The sequence below is a fragment of the Hyaena hyaena genome, unplaced genomic scaffold (genome assembly GCF_003009895.1).
Source record: "Hyaena hyaena isolate Hyena2069 unplaced genomic scaffold, ASM300989v1 scaffold_692, whole genome shotgun sequence".
NCBI classification, from domain to species: domain Eukaryota; kingdom Metazoa; phylum Chordata; class Mammalia; order Carnivora; family Hyaenidae; genus Hyaena; species Hyaena hyaena.
The window spans coordinates 303,414-324,713 of NW_024081325.1; positions in this window are offsets into that span (position 1 = coordinate 303,414).

Sequence of the window (21,300 nt, forward strand, 5' to 3'; positions counted from 1 at the left end):
AACTCACAAACCCCAAAATCATGACCTAAGCTGAAACCAAGAGTTGGAGACTTAGCCAACTGAGCCACCCAGGCCCTCCCATTGCCTTATTTTAATTTTAGTTGAGCAGGTAAGTAATAATATATATATATATTATATAATATATATATTACCTGAATTTTATTTCTTTTTATGCTCTCAACTCTTTCCAAAACTAGTTTGGGAGGAGAAAAACAAAAACAAAATACTCCCTGGACATGAGTGGAGAGGAACAAGTAAGGATTATGCTAAATTATAAAATCATATAGGTCTGCTTCCACTGCCAGTCACATGGACTAACTGAAAACAGACTCAACTTCACATCTGAATGAACTAAGACAAAGAAAAAAATATATAAATCCACAACTTTCAAGACACTGGATATCAAGCAATGAAGCCTAGTGATCTCTGAAAACTGGGAAACAAATGAGGTGAGCCCTAATATTACCCCAGCTTTTTATCTTGAGAGAATATCTAGGCTATAGGACAAAAAGGATGAAACGGGGCAGAAATTAGTGTATTTCTTAGCTTGAGGATATAAGTAAAGCTGAACTGAGGAATATTTTAAAGAACTACACATGGCCTTTGCTAGTAGTGAATATAATACTAATAGGTAAAAAAGTGGAAAACGGGAACAAAGGTCAGTTGGGAGAAGCAGTAAGATGATAGATTAAGCATAATCATACTAATAATCACATAAAAAGTAATGGCTGAGACCCACCAACTAGAAGGCACAGACTGTCAGATTGGATAAAAGAGCAATATCCAACCATATGCTGCTTCTAGATAAAACATTCACATATAAAGGTGTCCATTGGTTAAAATTTAAATGATGAGAAAATATATACTGTGGTAATAGTAGTCAAAGAAAGCCAGACTTTATATAAAAGTTACAAAGTCAATTTCAGAACAAAGACTATTACTAGTGATAAAAAATAAATCATTTCAAAATGACAAATGGATTGGTTCTTTAAGAGGATTTAACAATCCTGAACATACATGAACCTAATAACAGAATTTCAAAATCCATGAAGCAAAAGTTCTTCAAAGGAGAAACAGACAAATTGACAACTCTAAACAATTCACAACTATAGTAGATATGTCAATACCCTTTTCAATAATTGATAGAATAAGTAGGCATAAAATCAGCAAGGCTATAAAAAAAATCTAAACTCCACTACCAAACAGCTTTATCTAATTTATATTTGTAAAACGTTGACTCCAACAAACAACAGTAGAATACACATCATTTTCAAATGTACCCAAAACATTTACCAAGATACACTATATTCTGAAGTATAAAACAACTTTCGCTAAATATAAAAGTATTTAGTTCATGTGACAGTTGAGCTCTGAGTACAACATAATTGAAGTAGCTATCAATAGCAGATAAAAATATAGAAAAATCTTCAAATGCTTTAAAAGCACAATCCTTAGAAATGACATATATCAGAGAATAAAACAAATAGTGAATAACTATATGAACTGAATAAAAATGAAAACACAGGATATCAAATTGTGTTTGATGGTATTAAATAAGTACCCAGGAGGAAATTCAGAGCCCTGACTGATATTTCACTCAGAAAGAAAAAGAGGGTGTATATTTTTATAACTCTATTTTATAAGTCTCTAAAAATTGCAAACTAGTCTATACTACCAGAAAGCTAATACATAGTTGTCTGGGGATGAGAAGAGGCAAAAGAGGGGGAGAAATAAATTTCAAAGGGGCATGAGGAAATTTTAGATGTGTTGGTGTGTTCACTACCTTACTTGTGCTGAAGCTTTCAACAGATGTGAACAGTTCAAGACTTATCAAATAGTATACTTCAAATATTGAAGTTTATTGTATGCTAATTAAAGCCATTTTAAAATGTTTATGTCTGTCAATAGGAGAGTGCAAAAAAAGAAAGTAGGGATACATGAGTAAGAGTAGAACATCTCTAATTAATTAAAATATAACTTTACATACACTGACACTGCGTTTTCTAGTAGAGACATATGCTTAGCTCTTTTAAAAATGGTATTGATAACTACGAAACAATTTGTAGAGGCCAGCTTCTTCATTGGTTAACCCTCTGTTGCTGAAAATGTCATCATCAAATTCATAACATTGGAAAATATGTATGTAGTGCTTATCAGCTTTTATATTACTTAGTAGTTTTGACTTGGTGGGCTTATTGAAATCTTGTGTTTTATCAAAAGAAATAAAAAGAATCATTTATTTATCCAATTTTGGAATTATCCAATTCCAAAAAGAATTTGGAAATTGGATAATGAGTTTTTCACTTTAAAATGTTTACTATGATATCAATGTAAGAAACAAGACTAAAGACAGGAAGATCAGATATAAGTCCTTTGAAATAATCCAGGTTAGTGGAAAAAGTGGCTAAGGGAAAATTAAAGAAACGCACATGATTGAAAAAAAGTCCTTACTAAGGAGTTAACCTGGGGCAGTGAGTATCAGAAATGCTTATTGTATGGGGCGCCCGGGTGGCTCAGTTAGTTAAGTGTCCGACTTCGGCTCAGGTCATAATCTCACAGTTTGTGGGTTTGAGCCCTGCGTCGGGCTCTGTGCTGACAGCTAGCTCAGAGCCTGGTGCCTGCTTCAGATTCTGTACCTCCCTCTCTCTGATCCTCCCTTGCTCAAGCTGTCTCTCTCTCTCTCTCTCTCTCTCTCCTCTCCTCTCTCTCTCTCTTTCCCCCTCCTCTCTCTCTCTCTCTCTCTCTCTCTCTCACACACACACACACACACACAAATAAATAAAACATTAAAAACTTTTAAAAAGAAATGCCTATTGTATATCTTATTGGAAATATCAAGTGAATTTCTGATTCTAGAGTAAAGGAGAAAAGGCAGAATGTAAGATGTAAATTTGGGGGTTGTCTGTCTATATCTGGCATTTGATACATTGAAAGTGGACAAGATCACCAAGAGGTTATGAGTAGATAGAAAAAACAAGTAATGTGAAGACTGATTTGTGGGCATTTCAATGTTAAAAATTCAGAAATGAGAAAAATATCTGGAAAGAGTGTTGTCCTTGAAAACAAGTATATTTATAGTTAGGAAAGATCAAAGCATCTGTGCTAGACGCTGCAGATATGACATATAGATATGTCAATTAAAACATAAATCAAGGATTGGATTTAGCAGGGTTGGGATTTTGCTGGCACAGTGTAACAACCACCTGTCATAACTTGGATCCATAACAGTGAATATACCAAGGGATGCTTCTCATGGCTGCCTTCATCCAATGACAGCATGGTGAGTATACTGTAACTGCACTATTCCTAATTGACACAGGTACTCTTTATGAGCTACTTTTGCTTGGAGACTTCCCAGTTGAGTTGATCAAGAATTTCTTAGTATGGAGAAGCATGGAGAATTTCTGAGCATCTGAGACTCTTCCTAGCTAATCTTTTCTTCACTTTCCTCTCACTGATGTCAGACATGCACCATAATGTAAAGGGTTTCCTTGTCTACTCTTCCTCTCTATGACTTCAATCTTCAAAGAAATTTTACCCAAAACAATCTTCTGAACATCTAATCTCTTCTTCTCTTCTACCTCTTGCAGGACCTGAACTGACATATGGTGTATGCAAAGGTATGGTCAAAATAATGCATAATGGAATCAAAGCTAAGTATGAGAAAAAAAAAACAAATCTATGATATGACAGGAATAAACAATGTAAATTTAGTAGTATTAATGATTTTAGGTTTTTGGAGAATCATTGAGATTAGTATATTAGAAAAGGAAACTGGAAATAGAGGAGGTAGTAATTGAAGAGTGGGGCTTTTAAAGTTTAATTATGGAGAAAGTGCAATTTGTTACTAAAAGTATGATATTTAAGGTATAGTCATGGGAGTGAGTGGCTAGGGTGGAATGAAAAAGCAATTGAGACATTTGAGTTTTGAAATGTTCATCTACATGGATATTGAAATCATCAAGAATTATCAAAGCACAAAAATTGGGAATTGTACATTTAATCAAGGTTTTTATCCTCATAGAATGAGAAGGCCAGCTTGGGTATCTAAAAATATCTGGATGGGTTTACTCTGATGACATCAGATTCAAAGTTGTATGATTTGAGGAAGAATAGAAGAAGGTTCTAGAAGTAGCATTGGGAAGTAAGCCACAAAAATGCTGCTACTAGCACTTTCAAATCAGTGGAGTACACAGAAAAGTATCACACATGTGAGTAGGATACTGCTGCATATGCAACAGAGTCAATGAATTTTGTCATTTTTGATATCTATTTTTCTTTGGGAGAGACAGAAAGAGACAAAGTGTGAGTGGGGGAGGAGCAGAGAGATAGAGGGAGACATAGAGTCCAAAGCAGGCTCTAGCCACAGACCCCAAAGCTGGGCTTGAACTCATGAACTGTGATGTCATAACCTAAGCCAAAGTCAGACACAACCAACTGAGCCACTCAGGTGCCTTGAATTTTAGCACATTTTTGCAGAGAGTGTCTCAGTGTATTGAGATAATTGAAAATTCTAGTTGAGTTACTCTGTTCTAAACTGTATTCCCTTAGAATCTATAAACAAAAAATTTACACTCAGATTAAATTGTCTATTGTTTCTATTTTGAAAAAAATAAAATTTAACACTGTAGTTATGAAAAATGATTTTTCCAATATAAAAAAGAATTTAACACAATCCCAAGTAACAGCTAGTGTTACTGTCTTAATTACTAATACCCACAGAGAATTTAGATTAGATTAGATTTAACATCTGCATTAATGTGTGGTTACCCAGAAGCAATAATGTCTATTACTATACTGAAAGGTACCGATTATTGTTCACTGCCATATGTGAGGACAGTAAATAAAAAGAAGATAACACATTTTAATCCCACTAACCCAAGTTAACAATGTTATTGATTAAATAAATGATCAAACATCACCTATTTAGTAATATTTTATAAATGAAAATAGATTTTTCTCATTGTGTATCTAGGGCATAAATGTAAATAAAACCAAAATGAAACTAAAATATTAGTTGAACTAAAAGAATTAAAATGAGCTTCGCAGGGCACTCACGATGAGCACTGGGTGTTGTTTGTAAGTAGTAAATCACTAAACTCTAAAATTTCTAAATTTCAAAAATCACCTGAAACTAATATTACACTGTATGTTAACTAAGTAGAATTTAAATAAAAACTTGAAAAAAAGATATGAGCTCCACAGATAGCAAATGCAAAAAAAAAAAAAAAGGTGAAAACTATGCATACCAATTATGTTCCTTGATATTTAAATCTTCTACCAGAAGTTTTACCAGAAAACTTCTAGCCCATGTTGCAAGTGTGTAAATAAATGTGTTACTTACGTATAATTAACAACACATAATACTGTAGAGTAAAGGGACGAATATTTGCTTTATTGTGTCTGTGCCACACTATTGAATGGGTGTCAGGAGCTCTTTTCTTCTAACCATGAGCACTCTATAGCCAATCTCCACTGGAGATTTTGTTCCATTGAGAGCTGTCCTCCCCCCTTGCCTTTGTACATATTGCGTCTCAGGCCTTTCTCTGTACCACTTTTATAACTCCTCAGCATGCCATCTTATCTTTCAAATGTTTACCCCAATATCAATTTTCCTTAGGAAATGAATGTCAAAATTTAACTCTCCCTAGCATGTGCTCCATAGTTGCTTGTTTGTATCTTTCCTTGGAAGTCTGTTGACTTTTATTACAGTAATTCCCTTCAGTGACTGTTTCCTTGGATAAAATGCACACTTCAGCTGGGAAAATATCACAAGCTTGCTCATGCAGAGGAGGAAAAATAAATTTCCCTCTGCATTTCTAGGTTCTTGGCAGAGACATCCCCTGTGATAAAAGCGTGATTAACAGGAGAAAAACAAATTTAACTTTGTTTCATACATAAGGGAGGCTAAAAGATATAAGACCCAAAGAAATGACCGAAGTAGACAGCTTTTATACCCTTTTGACAAGGAAACAATAAATTTGTGAAGAATTGACAAAACAAAGAAGTTTGAGCTTACGGTGGGAAATTTGAGAAAAAAGTAACAAACAAGGCTTATTTATATAGCCTTCTCAGCTCCAAATTCTCTCTCTCTGGTGGTAAAGATGTCTCCTTTCATTTTCATGCTGGGAGAGCTCTTTTACATGGGAGATTTATTTCCTACATTCATGGAGAAAATGGAGGTCAGAGTGTCCTTGCATGGACTATTTCTTATGTAACTTTAACGCAAAATAATCAATCTGCCAGAGCAGTACATTCTGGGGTGACCTGCTTTGAAGCTCATCATTTATATATTCCAATCTAGAACAACACCTGACATATAAAGGGTGATTAATAATTGTTATAATGAATACTTAATTTTGCCTTTCTCTTTTTTGTTTTCCAAGACTGTGAGATATTACATAGAATGAAATTCTTCTCTGCTAGCATGATAAAACACTCTCCACCTCAGGGCTTTTGTACCTAGAATGTTTTTCCCCACAGTCTCTTTGTATGACTGGCTCCTTACTTTTCACTGTAGTTATGCATCTATTACCTCAGAACAAACTCAGAGACAAATACTGATCATGTAAATTATAGAGATTATTCAAGCTATGTGATAAATTTCATCATCATGTACTAGATTTCAAATTGATTCCTAAATTATAAGCATTAAGGGTTTTTTTTTCTTTATAATTGTACTTCCTGTCACAAAGTGAGCAATACCTGTATTATAGGCCTCCCCTGAGTCTACGTGATAATGATCTAAATAGTCCTAGATGGTCTACTTCATGGATTACTTTGGCAACATTTTAATTCCATGCAGATTTTCTTCTCTAATCTAGCAATTTGAACCTCTGCTAACAATCCTTTATTCTTTGTCAAGAAATGTTTGATGAATTATGAAATAATTTTATTATTAGCCTGAGAAAAACTTGATTAAAAACAAACCACTGTCATAAATAAACCAAACATTTTACCAAGTCAACTTTCAATAAAATGTCTATTTTCTTGTTTTCTTTTTAATTTGTATCATAAATTCTAATGCTTAATCTAAACAAGTCAATTTAGAGAATAATTCTAGCAATATTAAGTCCTGACCATCAACTCTAAAATGAGTCAGGATTACAAGTTTTCTACCAATGAAATATAAGATTGGAAAACGTGTTAAGTGCCAACATTCCTTTGACTTAATAGAAATTTTTCTGGTGAATTACATGTTGCTGATTGTTCTTTATTTATTAAGTATAAATGAAGAAATAAATCTTTTTAAATTCATGTAAATGAGGTTAGAAAAAAACAAGGAAAATGTTGATTTTGCTCCACTTATGTTAATATACTTTACATATGAATTCAGTATATTTAAATAATTTTTATTTGATAAGCATTGTCTGCATTTTTTGTAATGATGAAATAGCTATATAAGAATAACTATAGCAGGGAAATTAGTGAACTGGGTGCTTTAAGGTGTACTCTACATTTTGACAATAAATTACTATCACAGAGGATGAATGGACACCTGAACTAATAAATGTCAACAAGATCATGAAGAAAAATCAGACTCTGTTCACTCATATCATATAACTTGTAACTTTATGGTTGCGTTATTAATAATATTCCATGTTATGTTTGAGCTTTTCATATTAACTTAATACAAAGCAACAACATATTGAATACTTTTTAACAAATTAAGTCTTCTTATTCCTTTAAGAAGAAGAATCAAATGATCTGAGCTACTATTCAAATCCTAACAGTAATTTTGTAACTATTTGAGTATGTTAGTTTTTCCTTTGTTATCTGTAACAACTATTTACATTTCTAGATTCTTTGCCTTTATAAATCATTCTCCTGTCACTTTTGAGATGAAGATACTCTATCTCAGAAATACTCTTCTTGAAATTTGCGTATGTAAAAATCACAATCATAATAACTAATGTATTTGAGAAGTTTGATTTGTGATTTATTCATACCAGTTTAACAGAAGAGGGCTTTTCTTACTGTAACAGGATTTAATTCTTAAGAATAGTATACTTCAGTAACTATGAATAACATTAAACATTCAAAATAAGTACTATTGAAAATATATGTGCTATTTAGGGGGAAATTAAACATTTTTGAAAGTATAATTATGGAGAGGGCTTTATTCCTTCCTTTTATGTTTTAGTTTTCTTCCACTTGTTTTGCCTTGAGTTAAAAAAAATGCTTTTTATCATATTCCTTTTGTGGGGTTTTGGAAGCCTTTGGAGAGTGTTTTGCTCATGAAATCATTTATAGGGAAACTAGTATGTGAATCAAAATAGTGCTGCACCAGTTCCTATTTTATTTTTCTGGCCAGTGTTCCTGAATTCAGTAATATGCAATTATAGTAACTGCCAAAAATGAACACTAACTCAATAGAAATAAGAAAACAGGCCTGGTGTTCTTGCTTCTGAAAAGTAATTACATAGCTGCATCAAGAAAATAAGAATCATCATGTAAAAAATACCAAAGCTAAGCTAAAAAGGAATACTGGAAAATTTTACAGCAGGACATCAAAGCTATTTGGATTGTTATGTATAAAGCAGGTCTACCAAAAAACCATTCAACATAATATCTGTAAATATCTGTCTGAATTGCTCTTTTCACACCATTGTGTATAGACTTTCTTAGAAGGACAATTTTGGCCTGACACGAAGAGATGGAGGAAACATTTTTAAAAGGGTTTTTTAGCTGGGGCTCCTGGGTGGCTCAGTTGGTTAAGTATCTGATTTCTATTCATGTCATGATCTTACAGGTTCCTGAGTTTGAGCCCCGTCTCATCAGGCTCTCTGCTGTCAGTACAGAGTCTGCTTCAGATCCTCTGTCCTCTCTCTCTCTCTCTCTCTCTCTCTCTCTCTCTCTCTGCCCTTCCACTGCTCATGTGCTCTTGCTTTCTCTCCTCTCTCTGTGTCTCTGTCTCTCTCTCTCTCTCAAAAATAACTAAACATTTTAAGAAAGGAGTTTTTCAGTTTAGAAACCCTACCTCACCTTCATTATCTCCATAACCTAAACCTTGGATTATATTTACTGCCTACACAAAATTAGTCTTCTCCCTTGTATTGATAACCTATATAGTTTTGCAGTTTCCAGTACATATCCAGATCACTCAGCACTGACAGTAAGAAAAAAAATATCTTAGGCTTACCCAGGGATGGTCTCAGCATTTATGAGAAAGAACCAGCTTTTACTCTAGCAATTCATGAGTGATGTACAGCCTACGATTTTCTGATGTCCCACTTCAGAGAATTATACATTCTCCCCAATGTGTTTCTTCTTTTCCCTGAATAAAGACAGCCCTCAAGAGGACTATCCATTCATGAAGTTAGACCAGTTTGATAGATGAAATTATTATTCACTATTTAAAATAATTTTAAGTGTTTACAAAAATAATTTACCTAAAAAAGTAAAGGAAAATATTAATGTAAATATTTTCCATACTTTTATAAACTATTCCAAACAATTGAGTGGAAACAACACCTTGTTTGAGAATTAGATTATAATCAATCACATTCCTAATTCCAGGTCATGACTGGCTAGTGTAGCTAGGATGAATAAAACATGGAAGTCACATTTGCTTGTATTAGCATAATATTCAAATTAGGGCACTGTGGAGACATACAGAACTTCTTTAGAAGCATGTAAAAATTATAGATGCTGACTTCCTTCCACAAATCTAAAGTACCTACTTCTTTTATTTAATGATTTTTTTTATATTTTAAAAAAGTTTTTACGCTTATTTATTTTTAAGAGAGAGGGAAGAGAGACAGTGTGAGTGGGGGAGAGGCAGACACAGAAAGCAAATCAGGCTCCAGACTCCAAGCTGTCAGCACAGAGCCTAACGTAGGTCTCAAACTCACAAACCTGAGATCATGACCTGAACTGAAGTCAGATGCTTAACCAACTGAGCCACCGAGGCACCTCTGAAATGCCTACTTTTAAAAGCTCTGGAATCAGACCCTTACCACATTAGAACCACTGCTTATTAGAGCCTAGATGTTTTTACTTAAGGTGACTCAGTTGACTATACATTCAGAAAGAAAATTTTAAAACTGTAATTTTTATTATTGTATTAATTGCTGTCCCATTCTACCTGTATAATTTAGAGACAGTTCCAATATTCTCTATATTCTTTTCCAGAAATGTTACACTCACCAATAAGAACTTCAAAGACTTGTATCTATTTAGGAAATGGAGTTTGGTCTCCCTTGTCAATTACTTATAAGGCTTCCTCCATAGGTTGTTTTCTTTTCTTTAGAAAACAATTCATTTCATCTAAACATTTTAACTGAATACCATAAATTTATGTACAAAAGACTCTCACAATTTTATCTATTTACTCCCTATCTGAATCTATTTTCTTGTTTTTGTTTTCTAAGTTTGTGTGTGTGTCAGTGATCAAACGTGCCAGCAGTTCTTTCATTCTGTCCCAAAAGATTAGCACTGGGTTTTACTAAACAGTAACTAAAATTTTCATTTCTATTTAAAATTATTTTCTTGGGGCGCCTGGGTGGCTCAGTCAGTTAAGCGTCTGACTTTGGCTCAAGTCATGATCCCACTGCTCGTGTGTTCGAGCCCCGCATCGGACTCTGTGTTGACAGCTCAGAGCCTGGAGTCTGCTTCAGATTCTGTATCTCCCTCTCTCTCTGACCCTCCCCTGCTCACACTTCTCTCTCTCTCTCTCTCAGAAATAAATAAGCATTAAAGAAATTAAATTAAAATTATTTTCTTTTGCCTGAATTTGCTTTATAGAAAAGATTCTCCTAAAATAAATCTTTTGTTAGCGTGAGCCAAATGCTAACCTCACACATCTTCTTTTTTTATTTACATATTTTCTTGAATTAATCATACCACATACATAATATTTCCATAATTAAATAACATGAAATATTTTCTTCTTGTCCAAGAATTCTTTAGAATAGTGTATTTTGATTTAATAGTGAAAAAATTTTGCCTAATATTTCACATTTTGAAAGTAGGCTTTTCCTTTTTAAATTATCTGAGATTTCTTTTAAGACTTAATACATAGAAGCTGTTCATTAATATTTCTGTAAATGTTTAAAAACAATGCAAATTCTGGGCTTGTGAGTGTATGTTTACATACACATCTATTAGATCAAGATTTTCTATTGTGTTCATCAAATACTCCTCATTCTATTTTTTTGTTGCTGTTGTTCACTCAATCTATTTTTTCTGAAAGAATCATGTTCAATGTCCTCATTTTTGTAGTAGTTTTATTGCTATATTTCATCTGTGCACTTGCATGAAGGTCCATGAATATTATGATCATCCTAATACCCATCCTAACCATTGAGGTGTTTTTATGACAATAATTTATTACAATCTTCAAAATTTTTGTCTTTAAATACTGTCCTTGTTGTATGAATATAATGTTCTCAAATTTCTCTTGTAGCTCAAAATATTTTCTGCACTTGTCTTTTCTTAACCTTTTAGAGATGTGTGGTTTCCAGCCATTCACAAGCTTGGTTCTCCAGTTCTTATCTGTTCCCTGAGTTCCCATTTCATCTTTCTTGGGCTGTATTGTCAAAAAATGGTTAAAGCACAAGTTCAGTTTAATAATTCTCTAATGGTCACAACACATCAGGAGTAGAAATGGGGACCACAGATGCTACAACTATAATTAAAGAGGATTAGACATGCTTTATTCAAGAAGAGTTTATGTCATTTTGAAATAATACATGTGATAAGTCATATACCTGAGATACAGCACAGATAAGAATTTACCAAAATGTGTTTTATTTTAAAAACTTGGGGGGAAATGTGTTTTATTTCACATTCAAGTTGTCACAGTCAAGTTATTGCATTGTTCCATGTGGTTTTCCTCTTGGTTTTTTAAAATTGCAAACCAATATATACAGCAAGCATACATTTTCAGCAATTTTTTGTTTTCTGCTTATCATCCAGTTGTTGGAAAAATGCTTGGCAGAGGGTAAGAACTTTCTTTCCTTTTCTTTCCTTTCTTTCTTTCTTTCTTTCTTTCTTTCTTTCTTTCTTTCTTTCTTTCTTTCTTTCTTTCTTTCTATTTTGAGAAAGAGAGAGAGAGAGCACAAGCAGGGGAGGAGCAGAGAGAGACAGAGATAGAGAATCCCAAGCAGGCTCTGGACTGTCAGCATGGATATCCACACAGGGCTCAATCTCATGAACTGTGAGATCATGATCTTAGCTGAAATCAAGAGCTGTTTTGCTTAACTGACAAAGCCACCCAGGTGCCTCAGAAAGTAAGAGCTTTAAAAAAAAAAAAAAGAATTCATAAATAAGATATTTAAAAATACCAAAGAATGATGGAAAAAGTTAGATAATTAAGTATGAAGGAGAAATGTACATATCAATATTGATATCCCTGTTTCAACTGCTTAATTTCTTTGAAGTATATTTAATGTGATTATTGCACATTGAAATACCCTTCATGTGACTCTACTGTCTTCTCTATATTTATCATATAGGCTAAGAAAAAACAAAACTATCTGAAGAATACTGATTTAATTTGTTCTCTCTTAGTTTCTTGACCATTACAAAAGACTTTCCCCTGACAGAAAGAAAAGTTAAAAATGAAAAATTAATATCTTTTTGGCAATGACAGTATGTTTTTATTTATATCATGTCTTTAAATGTCTTGATAAACTATAGCTTCCATAATATCATGAGAGTTGAGTGCCTTTTTAAGCATACCATAAATGTTATAGTATATGAAAACTACAATAATTTTCTTACTGGGCATCCTATTTTCCTACTTTTAAAATTTTAAATAGAACATATAATTCTAAAGTTACTACTGGTCTGGTTGAATACTAAATGCCTTGATTTATATAACAAAACTCAATATGATGTTGAAGTATAGATTTTTTTTAAAGGGCTCTACTGTGTTTTGCTTCAAAGTGTTCTGCTCTCTCTGTACTAAGCCTTTCAGCTTAATGTTAAAGATCTTATTCTCTCTTGGACTCAATTTAATCAGAATTTTCTCTGCACTACCCCAAGAGAACTCTTCACCAAGGTCACCGTTGGTTTCCATATTATTAAATTGAACCATTATTTCTCAGTTCTCATCTTACTGTCAAAAGAATTTGACACAGGAAATCAGCTCTACTATTTTTCACTTGACCTTAAGAATATTTATTTTCTCTTGAATTAACCCCTACTTCACTGCCTGTTTCTTCTAGTGTCCTTACTTATACCACTTCTACTGAACTCCTTAATGTTGGTAGAGTCCTGGGTTTAGGTATTGGTTTCTCATCTACACTCACTGCCTTGGTGATCTCATACAGTCTGATGACAAAGAACCTCCTTCATTTTTATCTCTACCATGAATGCACACTTCAATCCAGCCTCACATATCCAAACATAATATTTGGTGTCTTATGCTTTATATCTAAAAGATACTTCATGTGTGTCATCTAAAAACTAAACTGGTCTTCCTCAAACTTACCACATTTGCAGTTGTAACTACAAAGATTAACAGCAATATTGTCATTTCATATGCTCCAGGCAAGAATTTTAGAATTATTTTTGACTAATCTCTTTTCTTGCACCATCTATGCAATCTATTAGAAATTCCTGATACCTCTACCGTAATTCAACTACTTTATTCTGCCTACCCCGCTGCTACTGTTATGGTCCAAATCATCCTCTGTCATCTGGATTACTACAATAGTCTCATTGTAGAAAACTGATGCATTTTCACCCATGAACTCTTACTGTCTTTGTTTCTACAACTAGACTGATTCCTTCAAAATCTATACCAAGTTATGCACCTCCTCTCCTAAAAACCTTGTTTGTTCCTATTTCACTAAGAGTAAAAGAAAAAAAAAATCTTTATCATGGCCTGCAAAGCTTTATATAATCTGTCCTCCTTGTTACCTCTCTTATTAGCCATTATTCACTCAACTCTCACTATCTCCTCCTTATAGGCCTTTGTTCACTCAACTCCAGTCACACTTGCCTTTTGACTGATCTTGAAACATGCCTAGGGCATTAGCATTACTTATGTTTTTGTCTTGTGAATTCTTCCTTCAGACATCCTGATGACTCAAAGATTACCTTCTCAGTATTCTCAAAACAAGGAACTCTGTTCAAAATAACAAATCATCCCCACTTCCAATACTCCTAATGCTTCCATCACATTTATTTACTTCCATGTATTTATTTTATAAAAATTTTTAACATGGGGTCTGCAGCACTCAGGGAGTCCTTGAGAACTTCACAGGTCATCTGTAATAATAAACTGTTTTCATAAGTAATATGATGATATTATTTGCTCTTTTCACTGTGTCATCATTTGCATTAAATATGTTGGAGCAAAAGTGGGTGTAATCACTGGCATCCTGGCACAAATCAAGGGATGACACTACACGGTACTATTAGACTAGCAGGCCACATGAACTAGAAGTCATTGTACTGTTCACCACCATGCATATATAATTTTTTAAAGCTAGTTTAAATTAAGAATGCTCTTGATAAAACAATAGAAATTATTAATTTTACTGTATCTGAATCCTAAAGCACACATCATCTGAATATTCTATACAGATGAAATGGGAAATGTATTTAAAGCACTTCTACTACACAAAGTTTATCAATTATTTGTGATGCAAGCTGAACTAGCTTTCTTTCTTTCTAGGGAGAGAGCGTGTAAGCAGGGGAGGGGAAGAGAGAGGGAGAGAGAAAGAATCCCAAGCAAGCTTCAAACTGCTAGCACAGACCCCAATGTAGGGCTTGAAGTTCATGAACCCTGAGATCTTGACCTGAGCCAAAATCTGGCATCGGACACCTAATTGAGCTGCCCAGGTGTCCCTGAACTAGCTACTTTTTAATAAATACTTATTTTTACTGGAAAGAACAAGCGACAGGCAAACTGTAGTTATTCCAACTTGGGTATTTGCAGATATTTCTTTTAAATGAAGTGTGTGAGTCTATCACTTAAAGGAAAACACCTGACTGAATTTCTTGCCTGCTGTGTGGAATCTCAGCCTATTGATAGTGATATTCTTAGCTAGGAATGCCCAAGGCACTTACCTGGGCCTGCCTTAGCGAGCTCCAAAAGTACACCCCGTTACCACTGCCACTAGGGCCCACGTGGTTGGATCAACCCTTGTGATTACAGAATATACCTTAGCAAAATCATCAGAGAATTTTGAAAAGCAAGATTTATTACTCAAAAGTACTGGAGGATACATGATACACTTGAGAGCCACACAGCAACGTTGCAGGTAGAGAGAGGGAAGGAAAACAGACCTGGACTCTGCCTTTATTAGGGCTTAATGGTGAGATACCTGGAAATTCATGAGTTCACTCCTTATTGGCAAATTTAAACCATAAGAGTTGGAATGAGGATGTGAGAAGGGAAAAGTGGGGTCATTCAGGCAGTCAGTTATCTAGTTACCCAAAACTCTATAAAAAAGAAACTTCATGATGGAGCACATGTTTCCTTATCAGTTGTTTTGTCAATAGCCTGTCACACAGCTAGCACTATGTTTATTTGAAATGAATGTCTTTGACACAGATGCGTTGATAATCAAAAGATTAATGTCATACACAAAATCAAAAAGCCTAATGCTAGACACTAATAATACATTGTCAATAATACAATTCAAATTTTAAACAAAAAAGTCAGAATTTTTGAAAACTTAGATCAGTGTCTTAGAATTTAATGGTTTTTCTGTTGAAATTGGTGCTGATTTTTTATAGTGTATAAAGAAATATATTGATATAGGAAATAATATGTATTTTCTTAATGGCCAGGACATGAAGTTATGAAATCATGCTTGTTTGAAAGATATCTTCAAAGTACAAGAAACACTAGTGGATTTTAATGTAAGAGAAAAAGAGAATTCATTGATATGGTTTCAGATTCCTCACTGCAAGCAAGCTTTAAGAAACCACAGTCATTTTCTTTAAGGAAAACTACATTTCACAATAGGTTGAGTGAAGGGCCAGATAGGTAAATCCAGTTATTATCTAATCAGTCAGATACACAAAACAGTAGTCAGATGGGCAAAAAAGTGAAAAATGCCACTTTATCATTATTTTTGTATTTTGAACTTGGAAAATACAATGTTTTCCATGAAAATATATTGTTAGCCTGTATTGGGTTATTTATTGCTACTTTTAACAAATATACACATTTTTAAAAGTATGTTCAAATGTCTAATGTGGTATGTATCAATAGATATAATGAACAAACAAATATTATTTTGTGATCTGTAATTATTTATAAGAGTGTACAGAAATTCTGGCTCCAAAATATTTGAGAGTAACTCTTCTGATATATTCTTATTCATTTTATATTATGCTTATTGTGTCCTGACCTTTATCAGTTATTTGTTGCTATGTAACAACCCACTCAAAATCTTAAGGGCTTAAACCAACAACTCTCGAGGCTCTATATGTTAGCAGGATATTTCTTCTGGGTTATCTGAGCTCTTCTCACCCATGTATATGCAGCTCAGCTATGAGGGTTAGCTGGCTTTAAGAAATAAATTCAAAAAGGAAAGAAAATTATGACATTTTTGCTTGCCATGTATCTTCATTGCCTAAGAGAATGCCTTTCTTACAGTAGATGGTGAATAAGTATTTGTAAGACAACAAAAGAAACACAAGAAGTGTTAATCTAATAGAAATTAAATGTCTTATCATTGTTTTCTTGGACATTGAAATATGCTATCATTTCAGTTCAAATATGAACTGAATTTGGCTCCTACTAAGCCCTCAGTAAATATTTCTTGTATTAATAAACAGATCTCCTCAAAAAATGACAAAAACTAAAAAATATTTAAAGAAATAGAAAATTATTATGAGATTTAAATAATTATTTATATGCTTAGTTAACATTAATACTTCTAAGAAGGTAAGCATATAGAAAAATATTTTACAGAAGAAAAAATAAAATTAATTATAGAATATACAGAACAAAAACAGGACTATGAAAAGGAAGATTCATATTAATGTTCGGTTAACATTTTCTTTCTTGGTGTTTTACTTGCTCCATTTGCTCTTTTTATACTCTATCATGGATACACACCAAGGAGATAGTGGTGATTCTAAAGTTTCTCAAAGAAAATTTAAATATAAAATTTCTAATTGCACTATTATTTATAATTTTAGAATAAAGCAAGCAACAGAGGTATCTGTCTGAGTGGCTCAGTCAGTTAAGCATCCAACTCTTGATTTCGCCTCAGGTCATGGTCTCGCAGTTTGTGAGTTTGAGCCCCTCACTGGGTTCTGTGCTGACAGTGCAGAGCCTGCTTGGGATTCATTCTCTCATCTCCATTCTTTCTCATCTCCTGCTCATGTGATCTCTCTCAAAATAAATTTTACAATGTTTTAAAACTTAAAAAATGAAATTGCAAACAAAAAAAATTATTTGCAGAGCAAAATCAATAAGTCAAAGGATGATATCAAAATAATAATAATTATGGGGGTGCCTGGGTAGCTCTGTGGTTGAGTGTTTGACTCTTGATTTTGGCTTAGGTCATGATCTTGCAGTTTGTAAGTCCCAGCCTCTCGTTGAGCTCTGCACAGACAGTCCTGAGCCTGCTTGGGATTCTCTCTCCCTCTCCCCCGCTGCTCTCTCTCTCTCTCTCCCTCTCTCAATAAATAAATAAATCACTGCTAATAATAATTATGAAATTATATGGAGCTTTTAATACAGAGTACAAAATATCAAATTGAAATTATATTAAATGTACAAATATAAATTTCTGATCAGATATATTATTGTCACTTCTGAATGTGTATTGACTTTTGCAGCTATTCCTTCCTCAATTGCTGACTGAAAATAATACTTACAGAGAAGATTTTCATCTTCACCTAAAAAAAATGGTATGCTTAATAATTCTAAGTGTAGTAGAGAAAGTATATCTTCCGTGTATTATAGAGTATCCCCATAAACAATATTCTCTAAATCATCATGCCTGCCTCAGGAATAGTAAAAATACAGACACAATTTCTTAAAGCTCAGAATTACAAAACGTTCTTCTTGCCTCAGGTTTCACAGTGTGCAATGATAAAATATGCTTGGTCTAGGGGCCTCTAGGTTAGAGCTTGCTACTTTTCTGGTGCAGACAAAATCTTCAGAGAGCCACAAATGGTGTGGATTTTACAAAAGTATTCTCAGCTGAAATATAATGGTTATAACTGCACTCCGTTCTTTAGTTTAACTAAAATATCTGTCATAGATAAGACCAATGAATTTGACCTTTCTGGGGCTTTTGGATAGGTTCTGTATATTAAAAAAAACCCATACAGTTCAGGTCTTAAATTATAGCTAAAAGCTTGAAAATGTGCATTTTAACTGAAAACAATTGTAATTTTCATTCATGATCTGTGCTATCCAATCAAATAGGTAATATTCACATGTTCCAATCAATATGGATAAAATGCAAAATTAAAAATCATGTATAGTCTATAGATCAGAGAAAGCCATCTCAGTCATATTTGTATTCTTTTGATACCAGGTAGTTGCTTAACATGAGCAATTTTGTGCAATATTACAGGAAAAGAATCAGAAGATTATTGAATCTCCTAGAGAGAAACAGCAGGAATCTTATCTAAACTATTGTTGATTGTTCCATTTTCTTGAAATTTTGCTCTTGCAGGAAAAGAATACTTTTCCAATCTCACATTAATTTTTTTGCAAACCATTTTAGAGCTAATAAGCATAGACCATTTTTATATATTATTTTTCAGGCTACATTACTTTATACTGCCATTAACAGAACCATGGAAAATAAAATAGCATGTGATTACTCTCGCTTTTACTTATAGGGTGTTTCACAGATTATTAAAAAAAAAAACAACAACTTACTATGATAAAAGAACTTTAAAGTAAGAAAAATAGGGGCACCTGGGTGGCTCAGTCAGTTAAGAGTCTGACTCTTGGTTCCAGCTCAGGTCATGATCTTACCACTGTCCATGCTGTCAGCGTGGAGGCTGCTGACAGGGATTCTGTCTCCCTCTCTCTCTGCCCCTCCCCAACTTGTGCTGTCTCTGTCTCTCTCAGGATAAATAAATAAACTTTTAAAAAATAGAATAATAAAAATAGAATATATAAATTAGGCTGAAAGTCATTTGTAATTTCTGGAAGTAGGTTAAGGGAAAAAAAACATACTTAAAATATGGTTTATATGTTTTGAATAAGTGTGTACAGTCTTAAAATATTGTTTATTTGTAGGTATATTTTTATACATGAACATTCATATTCACACATGCATGTGTAGACACACACTACACATTCTTCTCTAGAGCATGAAAGTTATAGAGTTAAGTATTAAAGTCAGTACCTTCAGAACTTCAATAGAAAAATAAATTGAAAAATAAAATGTGTGATTTTATATCTTCCTCATATTTCATGATGTTTCTTTATATTATCATACTGAATAGAGGAAGTTCATGTAATGTCAACTCTAATAAATTTTATAGACCCAAAATATGTCTTGTGATCTTTTTTCTTAAACTTTGTTTTCGGTCATGCTTTTTTATTCACCCATCCTATTTAGTACAGTTTTATCTCCTTGAAGCCTTCTCTGATCAACATAGAGAACAGTTATCTCTTCCATCAATGAGCAACTGTAAGTCTCAGTCACCCTCACTTATTTTTACATATACTACTGGTATGACAGTTCTGTACATTTGTCTTGCTTTTGTATCATTCATTCATTCATTCATTCATTCAACAATGCCTACCACATTCTGGTTACTCTTGTAGACACGGGATACAACTTGAACTCAGCAAAGACCCTGTACTCAAGGACTTTTCTTTGTACTTAGGCAAACTATAAAACAGTAACTATTTGTGTCAGCTGATAAAGAAGGTAAGAGGAAAACAAGTAATGTGTAAAAGAGTAAGGATACTATTTTATAGCTTAGGTAGGGCTTTCTGATCAGATGCCTATCTCATCTGCTTTGCAGAATTGTCACATAGTGTTGATGACTTGTATTTCTTTATATAAACTCTAGAGTTCCTAAATATTACTGAGAATCCCTATAGCCATGCATAGCCATTTACAATGGTCTCCTTACACTAAGAGGAAACAACGCTTCTAGTATCTCTTCATTCCTCACTCATCCTCCCTTTCTTATATATATTCAGTTTAGGATCATGATCCTACTCAAGCCTAGTTCTATCCATTCCTCTCTCCTTTTTCTTGGGAGCCAACTTTTAAAAAGAGTATGCACTCGGGTGCCTGGGTGGCTCAGTGGTTAATTGTCCAACTTTAGCTCAGGTCAGATCTCACGGTTCGAGCACCACATCAGGCTCTGTGCTGACAGCTCAGAGCCTGGAACCTGTTTCAGATTCTGTGTCTCCCTCTCTCTCTGCCCCTCCCCCACTCAAGCTCTGTCTCTGTCTCAAAAATAAATAAACTATTAAAAAAAAAGAGTATGCACTCTATTATTCTCAGCAATGTGGTAAAGAACCAACCCCATGAGAGAAGATAAAAAAATGGTTCTACACTGCTATTGACTGAGTGGCTCTGTTTATATTAGGGATGTGTTATTAGGAAGACCACTAGCCCACAGATATAAGCCACAGTCCTAAATGACTACTTCATCATTCATAAATGCTATATTTTGCTCCCAACTACTTAGCTCAGTTTTTAATTTTTCAACTCATTTCAAATCCAATGAGGAAGAGGGGAGTTATTCAAATTACCATCTGTAGGAATTATGTAGAAAGAACAAGTCTAGAAAAAAAATAGTCTAGAGAAAAAGAAACCAGAAGAAACCCAAGGGTAAATCTAATCAAGGAACTTATCAAGTTCATTTGACAAAGGGAGAATCAGTCACTGGATTTTATCTCTCTGAAAATTGAGTAAAGTAAATAGATAAAAGGGTATGTACCTTTGGATAGGGTAACAAGGAACTCATCTGTAACAATGGAAATGATAATCTCAGTGTAATGGAGCAGAAGGAAGCCATGTCGAAATGAGGTGAAGAGTGAAGGGGGCAAGGAGCAAGTCCCAGGCTCACGTGAGGATGAGTATGTGACAGTGGTGGAGATGCTGACGGCTTTTATGAAATCAAGGGAGTATTTTCCTTTGAAGCAAATTTTTAGATTGTATGCTCAAGAGATTAAAGAGGATGACATTGATGGTATATAAGAAAAGGGATCAAAGAGGAATTAGTGTTTGCGGGAAGACCTTTATCTATGGAAGAAGATGGTTTGAGACATACATTGGTAGATGAGAAAAACTTCCTCTCTATCTAATCTTACAATCATAAAGCATGAACTGAGGATATGAGTTGGAAGAGGAGTAAAGAGGGCAAGGTGGAATTAGAAATCTTAGCACAATA